The sequence below is a fragment of the Ambystoma mexicanum genome, chromosome 8 (assembly GCF_040938575.1).
Source record: "Ambystoma mexicanum isolate Mex_15411 chromosome 8, UKY_AmexF1_1, whole genome shotgun sequence".
Taxonomy (NCBI): Eukaryota; Metazoa; Chordata; class Amphibia; order Caudata; family Ambystomatidae; genus Ambystoma; species Ambystoma mexicanum.
The window spans coordinates 1,438,826,526-1,438,839,751 of NC_090929.1; the positions used below are offsets into that span (position 1 = coordinate 1,438,826,526).

Below are 13,226 nucleotides of genomic sequence, written 5' to 3' on the forward strand. Positions count from 1 at the left end.
GTTTAAGAATTGCCACTAATATGGGCCACTAGGCATTATATATGTTTTGGTAAGAAATATTGATCTTTAGAATAAAATATATCATCGTGTTAAGATATATTGACATGGTATGAGACCTGGGATTAATTAATATAATTGCTATTTTGTGAAGCGCACTGCTAGCCGGCCCTACTCACCCAATCTGAATCTGTATTTGATATCAATATACAACCAACACTGCAGATTGTGGGTGTCTTTTGATGCTGCAATAGGAATGGCTTCACTGCATCTCGTGTAGACCCCGGCGCAGGGGTTCGGGGAGACCCACATTCACCTGAAATAGTTCAATGAAGAGGCGTGCTGATGCCCATTCATAAGGTAAAGTCTGACAATGTTTTACGCGTGTCACTAAAATCTATATCCTAACCTGTCAAAGGGGATTAAAAGTTTTTCTGCTCATTTGTGAAGTTACACCTTCTTATCAATTTTCCACGACAGGTTTTTGTAAGAAGGCGTGGCCGTTGTTTGGCAGACCTCATATTTTGTCTGGTGGAGATTGGTTCATTCGCAACCAGATCTGCTCAGCCATGGACTGCCCTATAGAGAACTCTGGTCTTGCGTTCTGGGGCCGCTGAACACCCAGTTTCCTTCCGGGCCAAGGGTCCATTTGAACACGCCTATTTCAAAATGATAACCCACACTGAGGTTCAAAAGGGCCCCATTGGACCGTGATGCCAACTCTACAAACAAGGCTGTGAATCAATTTCATAAAGCATGGTAGATTACAATATGATAAATCAATAGCCGCTCCTTTGAAAAATGACTGCCTTGGCCGCCCTGCTTGTGTGAATCACAGTTTATCAATTTTGGGCAATTTATTTACACTTTGAACCTTAAAGCAGGGACGTCTGGAAAGAAGGCTAGGCACAAGCAGGTCCACTCTTTTCCACAAGAAATAGGCACCAGCCCCCAGAGATCCCCATTCAGACAGCCACACAATAAGACAGCCAGGGCAGGGACAGTATCAGGGCCTTTTGATCTTTTCAGTTGGAATGGGCCCCCGAGCAGCGGCCCCCATGTTCGCAGTCTTAATAAACAACAACATATTTTTTCAATTCATGACAATAAATGTGTGCTTTGCGTGCAGGCACGTTACAGGCAGTCCTTTGCTGGCTGCTGTCGCTTTAATTCAAGATTTTAGGTGTGAGCTTTGCAGCACACATGTTACAGGCTGCCTTGCTGGCTCCCACATCCAGCAGCCTTGTCATCACCTTGTTGCCTTTTACTACAGTTTCAGCTGCATTAATGCCTTGCTGACACAATTACGTGCTCTTCAGCTCCCCACTGGCTGCCTGTCCCAGGATAATCTGCAGCGATTAACATCCTCCCTGCATTCCTTTGCATCCATTATTATTTAAGTACCCGACGGTTGCCTCAGAGTGTTTTCCCGAAGTGTAGGCAAGGGGGCCACCCAAACATCATATTGAAATGGACCCCCACGAGAAATGACAAATCTTCGCCCGGCCCAGTGCAAGGCCACCTGTACACGATCCACTGCCAAACCCCTTTCCCGAACCTCACCACCTAATCACCGTTATGGTCGCCGGGCATGGTGGGGACGTGGGTGAGGGGAGGGAAGGGTCGGTTTCAACTATTTCAAAATGGAGCTTTGTGTGTCTGCCAGGCCGTGCAGTCTGAAATGGGTTTAACAAGAGTCATCACTTCCCCTGCGCCCGTGGTCACACACAATGCTAGATTTTACACCATAACAAACACTGAGGGCGCGCGTTCTGCTCCACTCGCTTCCCAGCTCGCCCAATAACGAAGCCCTCTGCTTTCAGTGGGCCCATTGTGCGTTATCTCATTAATTAAGCCCGGGCCACTGGGGCGAGGCAATGAGCTGAAGGCAGGGCCTCTGTTTCTCTTGAGCCACCCCATTTGTCCTCGGGACCGGAGTTCCATTTGTTTCACATTTTCGGAAAAGCAAAAAAACAAACCCACGTTTCATTAAAGGAAGTAAAACAAGCTCCTTTAGTTGCGTTTAGGTGAAATGCGAGCCTTGCTGCGAGGCCGCGTTTCAAGGTCGGCGCGAGAGGTTTGTTTGCTTAAGTTGCTCATGTTTTCGATTTTTCTGCGTTTTATGTCAGAAGTTTGCAGCTGCTGTCCAGGTTCCTCTAGCACAAAGGCAGGGGCGGAGTGGGGCATGAACGGTGCACGTGCCACGCGTTCTAGTAAGCGCAGGCTAGGACGATCCCACTGAAAAGGGGAAGAGGTCAAGAGGATGAGTGGGGGCGGAAGCCGAGTGGTCAGGAGCAGGCCCCGTTGATTGGAAATTCGGCTCAGGAAGCCGCAGCCTGTTGTGGGGCCAGCGGCGGTCACGCGGGTAGCCTCACTGGTGAGGGGGGGCCCAGCACCATGGTGGTGCGCCGGCGTCACCCTGACATTTAGGTAGTTGCAGGGCGGAACCCTGTGAGGCTGTGGGGACACAGCCTGGGTGCTGGAGCACCTTGGATGACGTTAACATCCTGGATGGTGGGTGCCTGGGCTGGACGCAGGACACCAGGCTGGTCTGAGGGGCTAGACTAGCAGGTAACTGCAGGACCGTGATCACACAGTGCAGGCCTGCAGGCACAGAATGAGAGGTGCAGACAACAGGAGTCCCATATTGCAGTCGTCCTGCTGCACGTGCATGCAGGGGGTCTTTTTATTAGCTTGAGCAAAGGGCAATACATGTGGGAGGGACACATCCCCTTAAAAGGGTAATACACATGGGAGGGTCACACAGCACACTCCTTTTTCATAACAAACAAAAAAGATGTTGCTGAGTCATACAAGATCCCGCCCCCTTAACAGAACAACAATACTTATCGCTTTGGAATGATGGGCTAAACAGATAGTGGGATATGCCACTGACCCATGCATAGCTACTCAGATAGTTACAGACATAACACATACTAACCCACTCTAAACATACTCAGCGGGTGACAGTCGTGGTTGGTGAACCACCGGTGGAATGGTGGCAGATCTACCACATTTTACAAGAGCCTTTTTTAGCCTGGTGTACGGCACTACAACCACTGAATGACACCATAAGATGCTGGCACCCTATAGAACACACTTACAAACCTCAGGATCACAGCTTCACAGAACTGTTATTTACTGAGACCACTTTAAGCATGTAGCTAAAATGCAGGCTCACAGCGTCAAAACACGTGTTTACTGAGTCCTTTTTAAGCAATTGCAGGACTGCAGGAGACCAGTTCACTTTCCACCAGTGTCCGTTCAGGATAGTCTCTTCCACGGGTCCAGGTCCAATGATGGTACAGTTCAAAAGCCGGCAAAGACGCACCTGGCAGGCACCAGGAGCCACATCGGCTTAGTCCATTGATGTTGGAGCAGGCAGCGAGATGCAGGTAGCAGGGCATCCAGGCTGCGCCACATTCAGTTTCACAGTCAGTCCCTTTTGATGGCAGGGCAGGGCAGCGAGATGCCGGTTGCGGGGTGGCACGGCTGCACCGCATGATGTTAACAGGGCATGGGGTGATAGGATATCACTCACCCTGCTTTTATTTGCCCATGCTCCCCCAGTCAGGAGTGTCACCTTGCTACAGGGGCACAGGAGGGCGCACAAGCACTTTTGAGGAGATGCACCCCTTACCTTGCCTGTTACCCCACTTCTTGGTGGCGGGTGTCAGGGCCACATGTGTTGATTGTCCAGACACAAGTTGTTGGCCCAGCTGAGGGGCCGGCAGGTTCCGCACCAAGGCCCACATTGGCCTGGTCCTTAGATGATATGGCAGGCAGGGTGACATTGGTGGCTGAGTGTCGGGTGGGCAACTTGCTCTTCCTGGAGCAGCATCAGCCACATACTGCCCCCCCTTTTCCCTGGTGTTGGCATTCCTCATCCCTGGCTCGGGGTGCAGGGATAGCACAAATATGGTATGGCAGGTGGGGGACATTAGTGGTACGGTGTCGAGGGCACTTGTAGGGCAGGCAGGGTGACTTTAGTGGCAGGCAGTCAGGGCTTCTAGCTGCCTGATCTTGCAGTGTGCTGTGACGAAACACACAGCATCATCTTAGTGCAGGAGGCCTCTTTTCCACATCCCCAACAATGGAGCGCATTTGTTTTCTCCAGGTGGAGCATAGTGCATTTCACCACCACTTGGCCCCAGACTCTTCAGAGGGTCGTGTGCATTTTATTTTTTCCACAGAGCACAGAGCTGTCCTGGAGCTCTTTACTTTTATTTTGGCATAGCGCCCACACATAGCTCTTTAAATCTCACTGCTGTGCAGCCCAGGATTTGTAGAGGGCCATATTCATCTTGTTACATGCGCTCCGACGTGGAGCACAGCAAAAACAATCCCTGCCTCCTGACCCGGGTACACAAGAGAGTGCCGGCATGGAGCGTTAGGATTTACATTGTGCTCTGACATGGAGCACATCACTATTCACCGGCGGTGTCCCCAGGTTCCTTTGATCTATGCTCCAACACAGAGCGTGTTAGCAATTCGCTGCCAGCTGGCCGCGGGATCTTTATTTTGCAGGGCCTCTCCTCTGCATTTTTAGCGCATTCATGGAGCGCTTCTCCATCATTACAGCCGGGCGTCCCAGGATCTTCTGAGGGTCTTGTACTCTGCCCTGCTCCCAACCGCTGCTCTTCCTTTTAAGTGCCGGTTGGGCCCGGGATCTTTCCTGGGCTCTGGCAACACTGACAGACACCTGCAGTCGGTGCCTCCCACGTGGGACAGGGGCGGGCACTCACCTCCTTTTCTTGGCGGCGAAGCAGCTTCCCTCCCTTCTTGGGGGCAGATGGTACTTCACCCACCATATTTCACGCAGCAGGGATGGCCGTATAGTTGCCTTATTCTTGTGGAGGAGGACGCCGCAGGGGGCTGCAGGCAGGCTCTTCCCCTGGCCGCACGAGCACCCTCCTCGCAGAGGGCCGTGGCCAGGGAGGATGCACCGCAGCGCTCTTCTTCCCTGATGCAGCAAAGGCTGGCCCTTCACTTCACACGGGAGGTCCTTTTCTTTGTACAGCTGCTCCATTTCTTCTCCCCTCATGGCGGAAGAGGTCATGGGGTGTGCGGGCGGACCGCACCCTGGCCACACGAGCACCCTCCTCTCAGAGAGCCGTGGCCAGGGAGTATCTGGTGGCAGGGCCTCCAGGTATGGCATCCACCCCCTCTTCCATGGCAGTGTATGCCGCTCCCCCTTCTTTGTCCCTCCTCCTTCACCCAACAAAGAGAACGAAAAAAATATATATAAGGGACAGCAGTGAAACGGGGCACACCACAGGGATTCCACTCCCTCTTCGCTATTATTATGGGGCCGCCGGCGGTCATGGGGCCGGCCTCACTGGTGCTGTGGGGCCCAGCACCATGCTGGTGTGCCGGGGTCACCCAGACTTATAGGTAATTGCAGGGTGGGACCGTATGAGGCTGTGGGGACACAGCCTGGGTGCTGGAGCACCTTGGGTGGAGTTCAATTCCAGGATGGTGGGTGCCTGGGCTGGATCCAGGGCACCAGGCTGGTGTGGGGGCCACAGATTACACGGTGTAGGCCTGCAGGCCCAAAATGAGAGACGGAGACAACAGGAGTTCCATAATTGGAGTCTGCAGACGTTCTGCTGCACATGCCTGCAGGGGCTTCTTGTATTAGCTTGGCCATGACAGAGTCATGGCCCACCTTAAAAGGGCAATACATGCGGGAGAGACACATCCCCTTAAGAGGGTAATACACATGGGAGGCTCACACATCACACCACCCAGCAGGTGGTTGCTTCATTGACGGCATAAACACCAACATTATCATTGATCCCAGCCAAAGGAAAGGATGAGGAGGTAAAATGTCCCCCCAGAGCAGGGGTCAAAGTGTACAAAAAAAGTCACAGAATTATAGTCCATTCTACATCACCCCCATGGCGCCTGCCCAGTACTACGCATCGCCCTCATTTCTCCTCTCACTCTCCCGTCTCCGAATACAAACACCATTCCTGGGTGCTGCTTGTCCCTCCAATACTGTGCTTTACCATTTCATTATCAAGACTGAAAGAAACAGGGAAAGAAAATGCATTCTAAAAGACCACAGTTACTTCAAGCATTGCCCAACACAGAGTGCAGCTATATGCACCCTGCCCTTTCTAATGACCCATCATTCATACCTCTTGAGAGATATGCCAAGCACTAAAGAATCCTCCCACGATTACCTGCACACATGGCTGTGCCTGCAGCAATTTAACGAAAATCGTGCTTAAATCCAAAACACAAATGCACTGCAGGGCTATGTGGTGGCAAAAACATGGGGGGTTATTTTCTGAAAAGGATATTGCAATAAATAAGTTCAAACATGTATCTGTAAGATAGCTCAGCAAGATTTGACACTAGAGAATTCCCAGCAGGGCCCTCGTTTAGATCCCTAGTGAGGGAAGCAAAAAGCAAACGTGGCCTCCGCCTGCCATCCAGGAAGAGTGTTCTAGGTGACAAAAAGTAAAGGAACAATGGTGGATTGCCACAGGAATTAGAGGAACTCTGTACTCTTCCGTTCCCACCCACTTCAACCTCTGCGCCAGGGTAAGATCATTTGACCATATAGAGGGAGGAGGGGAGCTATGTGGGGAAATGGGGTCAGGAGGTAGGGGGGTGGATGGGCCCAACCATTGTTTGTATTCTGAATTGGCAGAGCGACGTTTTAGCGGAGGAAGGGCCCCTGAACTTGTTGAAGGTTTTTGATTCGAAGATGCCTGGATACACTGTTTTCAAAACCTGATGAAATGCAATTTAGAACGAAATCAAAACGACATGTTTTGTTTTTCCCGGCTTGTTCGAAAAGCGACACAGAAAATCGTGGTGAAGAAGTACTTACACGATCCATTTTATCACACATCTGGTCACTTAATTTGCATACAGTCAATAGGCACTCTGACCTTGATGATTCTCAGAATCCTCCGCACGTGTTTCCCTGCTGTCTAAGCAGCCTCTTCAGGAGACGTCTCTTACTGGATATCATGTATCCATCTCGCGTTCAATGGTCCTCGCTGCTGTGACCGGCAGCAAGCGCATCAGCTTCTGTGGGAACCATTGTATGAAGGGCAGAGTGGCTATTGACAATGTGAACAGTCAATCTCAAGGTGTATACTGAAATGAATCATTGAAGTGTATGCAACCATTCCCACTATCTCCTACACAGCTCTATATGTACCTCTTCATGCCCTTGGAGAGGGCTACATTTAAAACGGACAGGTAGATCGTTTATGTTATTAGACTATTTTCAGAAAACAAAACACACTGAAATGGAAAAAAAGTGTTTACGAAATGATTTTACAAAATGCATTGTCAATATGCAAGAACTATGATTGGGAAAAATAGCAGGAATCATTATCCTACCAATAATGTGCAGCGGTGGGCTTTCTCCATTCCAGCTTCAAAGCCCTCTGCTAGCGGCTTTTTCAGGGCTTTTAATAGCCTCTGCAGCGGCTATATGGAGTACAAAGTGTGCCTTTGCATCTGCTTTGAAAGTGGTTTCACTCTATGGGGCCCATTTAGCTCTATTACGTCATTTGGCGGCAGGGAGACGTTATGTGTAGACATACACGTAGGCGGCTCTTCGACGACCGATTTTGATCCTTTGCATGACAGAGTGCAAATATGCAGGGCAAAAGGCAGCATACATACTTGAACGCCTACTTTTGCCCTGGGTGGGAGGGGAGAGACACACGGGGCATGAGCGGGGGGTGGGTGGAAGGGGAGAGACACACGGGGCATGAGCGGGAGGTGGGTGGGAGGGATAGAGACACACGGAGCATGAGCGGGGGGTGGGTTGGAGGGATTTATAGAGACACACGGGGCATGAGCGGGGGGTGGGTGGGAGTGATGGAGACACACGGGGCATGAGCAGGGGGTGGGTGGGAGGGGAGAGACACACGGGGCATGAGCAGGGGGTGGGTGGAAGGGGAGAGACACACGGGGCATGAGCGGGGGGTGGGTGGGAGGGATAGAGACACACGGGGCATGAGCGGGGGGTGGGCGGGAGGGATAGAGACACGCGGGGCATGAGCGGGGGGTGGGGGGAGGGGAGAGACACGGGGTATGAGCAGGGGGGTGGGTGGGAGGGATAGAGACACACGGGGCATGAGCAGGGGTTGGGGGGAGGGGAGAGACACACGGGGCATGAGCGGGGGGTGGGTGGGAGGGATAGAGACACACGGAGCATGAGCGGGGGGTGGGTGGGAGGTATCGAGACACAAGGGGCAGGAGCAGGGGGTGGGTGGGAGGTGAGAAACACCAGGGGGTGGGTGTGGAGGACAGGGAGGAGTGGGACCCTCTGATAACATCCTCTTTCAGCCAAGCCATCAGAGGGTGAAGCCCCCGCCCCCTTTGTCTCCCCCATCCAACCTTGTCCACAGTATCTAAGTCCAAAATTAAAAGTTTTGAAAGCTACATTAAACATCTACAGAGCCTGGTGGTCACAAAAGAAATGTATGCTTGATTGAATGACAACGCGATAAGTTTGGCTCTTCAGTCCTGCAACTATACATGCAAGGTAATGTATCCTTTAACAGGTAGTGCTTTCCAATGTTGCATGTAACGTACATGTAATGCTTAATGCTTACCAAATGTGACTGTGGGATGCAAAAAATATGCCTGAACCTCTTGCTCCTTCGCCCGAGGCTTGCAACTTTGAAAGCGTCCCCTGACTGCACCAATTCACTAGTATCACTACCGGTTTATAGTGAAAAGGTCGAATGAAAAAAAGTCGAATATCAAAATCTCGAAAAAAAAAATCTTGAAAAAAAAAGTCGCATTTTTTTATGACTTTTTTATTTGAAATGGGGGGTCCCCCCCCCAACCCTCCTTTAATTTTTTTTTACCCATTTTTTTAATTCCCAGACCCCAAAATAAATATATAATTAAAAAAGAGGGAATCCGACTTTTTTTTTTTCGAGATTTATTTTTCGAGATTATTATCATTCATCTTTTTTTTTCTCGAGATTTTGACTGACCACCATCACTACCTCTGCTGCTCATATTCACCTGTTCAACATTCAGAAACGGTGTCCATTTCTTAATCACTGCTCTACAAAAACTCCATTCTCCATCCTTGTCTTCAGAAAACTCTACTGCAAGGTCCTACTCCTTAGCCATCCTTTCTACTCCTCCCTCCCACTTGACAAAGTCCTCACCTTCCCTACCTGCACTCTCTGCAACTTACCCAGAGCCCCCATACATCGACCTACTACCACCATGCTGGATGGCTCTCCATGTACAATGGCTCCCTTTTTAAGTTTCTTCTCCTAGTCTACACGTCTAGCAACATGTTTCTAGTGCTGATTGCATCTCTGTTTTCTCACCATCATGTTCACACCACTCCTCCTCTGCATGCAACCACACTTCTCCATGCTCTCGTGCCGGCTCTCACTTCCACTCCTCCCGACTCACCCTTCTTTATTAGCCCATCACAATGTAAACCTGCCACCCCGCTGGTCTCTTCAAAGCTCAGCATAAACTTCACTTACTTGCCAAAGAAGGAGCTCTGCTGCCCTGCCAATCTGACCCCACCGCAACCTCCAGTGCTATGTAATAGGTCAGGGATCTGCAGCTTTTGGCTGCCCAAATATTTTCTTCTTCACTCTGAATCTCCTGATCCCTCACCATTGACTGTGGTGTCTAGGGTTGATGGTAGTTGTAGTTCAAAACATTGGGAGAGCCAAAGTTTGCAGGCCACTGTAATGCTCCAATCAGGCCTAGCCAACATAGCTTATCGGGAGGGATTATGGTAATTGAAGTCACAAACATCTGGAGAGCCACAGGCTGCAGACCCCTGCCCTAGGTTAACTTTACAGTTGTAAGTCATCTGTTTTTTGTTTTGTCTCTGTCTATGTCCCACTTTGTTCACACCTTCATAAACTGGCACACTGTTTGTTCTCAGCTTTCTGCACTCTACCTCGGAATGCGTCCACCATCTTCAAATGTGCTACTTTCTGGACACAGAGACAATCCTGGAGAGCCTGGTGGTAGAGTCGGAGTGTTGCATCAGAACACTGGTCTCAGGTTTTCAGGGGCCGTGTCATGCATGCTTTTTAGTGACTAGAGTTGTGGGAACAGATGGAAGAGATCTTAGTGCAGGACTTCAGGCAAGGTTGCGTTGGAGGGGCTGTGTCTGGGTCTCTGTGGGATTTTCGGATTTCTGATCATTAGATGGAAGCCAAAGCCCTGCATCACTGTCAATGCTGGTGGGCTGAAAGCAAGGCAATTCATCAAGGTTTCAGCAACATTTGAATTACACCGTGGGACAAGGCAAGGTTGCCCATTATCACCCTTGCCTTTTATCCACTCCTTGGAACCGTTTGCAGTGGCCATCAGGTCTGAGGAGAGGATTGCAGGGGTTAATTTTAATGGGATAACACAGACACTTTGGCTCTATGCTGATGATCTGCTACATGTAGTACGTAATATATCAGCTTCTCTCCCAGTCTTGATGAACCTTATTGATGACTTCGGAATGGTTCCAAACTGCAAAATTAATTGGGCTACATCAGAGGCCGTGCCGTGCTCCGATTTCTGTGATGGTTCTTTGCTGAAAAACATGGGTTTTAAGTGGTGCACAGAGAAAATGAAATACCTGAGTATATGGATAACGAAGTACTTGGAAGATATGATGAAAGTGAACATGAGGTTCTGATTGGACAAACTGGCAGTGGATTTTCCACGCTGGTATTCTTTGAATCTGTCGCTGGGTGGAAGGGTGAATGCAATCACGATGACGATGGCAGCTGAAATGTTGTATGTCATGAGTATGACTCTACTTCCTATTCAGAGGTCTTTGCTAAAAGAGCTTGAGAGTATGATTCAATCTTTCATTTGGGAGTATAAAAAGCAGAGATTGTGGAAATTGCAACTGCAGAATGAGAAAGGGGGTTTGAATATCGCAAATTTTGAAGGATATAATCAGGCCTTCACAGCAAGACATTTCCTGCAGTTCATCGGGGCAGAAGTAGATGATTGGTCTGTTGCTGAGTTTGGGCTGTCTTGCCCATTACACCCATCAGCTATCCTATCCACGTCCAGTAAAGGTTGTGGTGTTAAATGCATTTTGACAGACTTTTTAAGAGTAACGTGGTGAGGAATTGCATCCACATTAAATATGTCACCAGGATTGATGGGAGCCTCATCAATTTGGATACATTCTGCAATTAAAATCGAAAATAACTCTTTATTCTGGCTTCTAAACAGAGTTTTATGGACACCGGATTGTCTATATAAACAAGGGTTGAGCTCAACGGAAGCTTGCTGGGGTTGTAGTCACTCTTGAACAGATGCTTTGGGAGTGCAGTGGAGAAGGGTCACAGAGTGTTGACAAAGTACTAGATGACAAGAGAGAATTCAGTTTTGAAGCAATGATTCTAGGGGAGGTTTGTGATCTGGAGGATCTGCCATATCATCAAGTGTCCTGGATATTAAAGGCGTCATTGGCAGTGATAAAGTTAATCCAGCGCAGCTGGAAATCGACTGTTTCCCCTACGAAAGATTCTTGGATGTCAGAAATGTACTCAATTTGCAATGTTGAAAGAGTCACGCTGAACTTGCAGAAAAAAAGAAAGTTTGATAAACTCTGGAGCGGCTTCTTGAATCTGGTTTGAAACATATGATTTAGAAGAAGAGGCCATTCAGGAATATTAAGATAAGTCTATATTTTAAATGGATGTTTTAATTCTAAAGTATATATTGCATTGTTTAGTATATATTGATGTCTCGTGGAATATGCTGATTGTATTATTTTTATATTTATATTATTATCCAATGTTTTTGTGTTTCAACGTTGTCGTTGTCGTTATTGTGATGTGGCAGAACTATTGATGTATTGCTTTGGAAATCTGAATAAATTGGTATAAAAAAATGAAAGCAAGGTCATTCTTGATCCTATTTGTCACTATTTTCCAGACTAATCACATATGTTCAATTACTTAACTTCATAGGTCTTAATTCGCCTTCTTCATGTATTTCATATGCATCTAGCTCATATATTATATAGTTGAAAATGTAATGTTTACAAACCATGCATGCAGGGACACCAGGTCGCCCTGAGCATCAGGCTTAGCTGTTGGAGAATTAATATTCCGAAGCATACCTTAAGAAAAAGTATGATGTATATTTGGGCAAACAAGCCATCGCACCTCAATGGACTGCCCAATAACATCATGGACCCACTAGGTATCCAAACTCTAAATTGTGTACTTTGAAGCTTTGAAGCATCTGACCTGTGTATAAAAGCTATATAAATAAACAATAAATAAATAGATACATTTCCAAATCTACAAAACGACTTCGAAACACTGTCCTTTTTCTCCAAAACTCATTAGGACGCACTCTTTTTTTTCTCTGAATTACTGATGTATGATTTACCTAATAGGACCTGCAAGCCTCATTGCAATCACAAAGCATTCTTCCCCCACTGCATCCCACCTCCCTTTTTTGTCTGTGACACCTATTGCCTGTTACCCATCCTCTTTTCTGGGCCTACAAGGAACAGCGCATATCGCCCGTGCACTCAAGCCTCTGCCCTGGCGGCATGGGGAACAGAAAAGGACATTCACGATTCTCTGTGATGTCCATCAAGCAGGTTTGTCTCCTGCAAGGACGAGGTTTCCCCCAATATCAGACGCAGTTCCTTGGAAGGTCCCCGGCAAATCACAGGCCAAGAACTGATGAGTGGTGCCTGTCACTGCACCAACGAGAAGATCCCTACAGGTTCACAGGGAACTGAAACCCCGGCTCTTAGAGTAGGATTGCATGGGCCTAGGGTGTACAAACCCTGCATCCCACATTGACAACATTGTCACGTTGCTTTGCATTGATAATCATGCGCTGCCCTGCATGCTCCAAGAATATACTGCATCCATGCTGAACACTCAGTGAGCCTTGTGATCTTGGACAAGCCGTTGTCCAAGTGTAATCAGTCTAGTGAAGACGGCCATACCCTGACTCAGCGCATCAGGGTATCTCTGGGCTCACTGACCCCACATCTGGGCACATCAATGAATCGAATGAGGTGGCCTGTAGGGGGCGCAAGTGAGACATGGCGTAACAACAAAGCTCAGTGTCACCCCTTTGGGAACAGGTCCCCTTTCAGTTGCTGGGTGTTTCTTGTATTGCATTGCACGAACATATATTGCTGTGCAGTGCGCTCATTGCTTCCAAAGGAGCATCGAGGCACTGGGAGCTGTCTAAGTAAGGTTGGAGTCTTATCTCCC

The 13,226-nt window shown here is 48.6% G+C and overlaps 1 protein-coding gene across 1 annotated transcript in view; it reads left to right on the top strand.

The window, feature by feature from the left end:
• SLIT1 (slit guidance ligand 1) overlaps positions 1-13,226 on the top strand; it is a 1,063,959-nt gene that overhangs the window by 608,468 nt on the left and 442,265 nt on the right. The window lies entirely within an intron of this gene.